Here is a 1,836-nt window from a genome sequence, read left to right as displayed (position 1 = left end):
TTTTCAGTTTTATAACATATTTGCTTTCAATTTTGTTTTGAAGGTAGTTTGGCTCGTGTTACAATTTCAAGTTGATGCGCAGTTCACGAAATTCGGGCACGCCACCAGATCCTTTTGATCCAGAAATTGAAAGAACATTTAAGAAAAACAACAAAAACAACAAAAACAAAGACAAAACACCCTTAAAAACAAAAGTAGACCAGCCAGAAATTATGGCCGATCCACCGACACTTATGGATTACGCTAGGCCAGGAATGGCCGGTGTAACTAATAGTGTAGTTAGACCCCGTATAAACGCAAATCAATTTGAAATTAAGCCTGCTTTGCTTAATATGTTGCAAAACAACGTAACGTTTTACGGATTGCTTAACGAAAACCCTAATGCACATTTGACAAATTTCTTAGAAATTTGTGACACTTTTAAAATTACTGATGTAACAGCCGAAGCAATCAAACTTCGCCTCTTTCCTTTCACTTTGAAGGATAAGGCAAAAATTTGGTTAACTTCTATGCCTGCTGCAACATTTGAAACTTGGGACCAATTAGCCCAAGCATTTTTACAAAAATATTTTCCCTTAGCAAAAGCCGCAAGAGTCATCAAAGAGTTGACATCTTTCACACAAAATGATAATGAAACTCTTTATGAAGCTTGGGAACGTTTTAAAGAACTTCAACGTTTATGCCCACACCACCAATTGCCAGATGCACTTTTAATGCAGACATTCTATAATGGATTAAATCCTACGACTAGAGGTTCATTAGATGCTATGTCTGGAGGGTTATTTATGAAAAAGACATCCGCCCAAGCAAGAGAACTTTTGGAGGAAATGGCAATCAACAGCAGTATGTGGCCCGCAGAGCGTGGACATATACCAACGGCGAAACCATCATCCTCATGTACATCATCGGTTAAAGGTATAATGAATCTTGATCCTGTAGCAATGTTACAAGCCCAATTTTCTGCCTTATCGCACAAAATTGATAAATTTATGGCACCATGCGATCCTAATGATCCGATCCAGAGAGACATTGACTACGAAGGTATGAATGAGATAGAACAGGTAAATTTTGTCCAAGGACAAAACCAAACTACTAATCCTTATTCTAATACTTATAATCCTGGATGGAGAAATCATCCTAACTTTAACTGGAAAGATGGTAATAATAATAATAATGCAAATGCTAATCAATATCGTATAAATAATTATCAAAATCAAACAAGAGATACGATTAGCACTTTATCTTCTAAAATCGACAAATTTATAGATGCTATGAATGGAAAGGTAAGTAATCAAGACGATGGTTTTAAACGGATCGAAAATAAATTCGATCAGCTTATCAAAAACCAATCATAGCATCCATAATTTGGAGGTTCAAATTGGACAACTTGCTAAATCAATTCCATCCCGCAAAGAGGGAAGTCTTCCCAGCCAAACGGAAGAAAATCCGAAAGAGCATGTTAAGGCTATCACTCTTCGATCGGGGAAAAACTACTTAGGTCCGGAAATGCCCGGAAATTCAACTTTACCTGGAAATGATTTACCAAAACCCAAAGAAGATACGTTAAAACAAAAAGATACACCAATTGACTCTAATCCGAAACCCTTTGTACCAAAGCCACCTTTTCCACACAGGGTCCGAAATAAGGACCATGATAAACAATTGTTATCATTTTTAGACAAACTTAAAAATTTGCATATAAATTTAACATTCATGGATGCAATTACGCAAATTCCTAATTATGGAAAATTCTTGAAAGATTTAATTTCAAAAAAGATTAGTTGGGAAGGAATTTCATCCATTTCACTTTCTGAAGAATGTAGTTCGATAGTATCA

The 1,836-nt window shown here is 35.8% G+C and overlaps 1 non-coding gene across 1 annotated transcript; it reads right to left on the bottom strand.

Annotated features, from left to right (window-relative positions):
* Nucleotides 1-590: 590 nt before the first annotated feature.
* LOC136215991 (small nucleolar RNA R71) lies at nucleotides 591-697 on the bottom strand. The gene has a single exon (XR_010682991.1). It is a non-coding gene; the product is annotated as a small nucleolar RNA R71 (small nucleolar RNA).
* Between the last annotated feature and the right edge of the window lie 1,139 nt (nucleotides 698-1,836).

This window comes from Euphorbia lathyris, chromosome 1, assembly GCF_963576675.1.
Source record: "Euphorbia lathyris chromosome 1, ddEupLath1.1, whole genome shotgun sequence".
NCBI lineage: Eukaryota > Viridiplantae > Streptophyta > Magnoliopsida > Malpighiales > Euphorbiaceae > Euphorbia > Euphorbia lathyris.
This window is presented reverse-complemented; position numbering and strand designations above follow the sequence as displayed.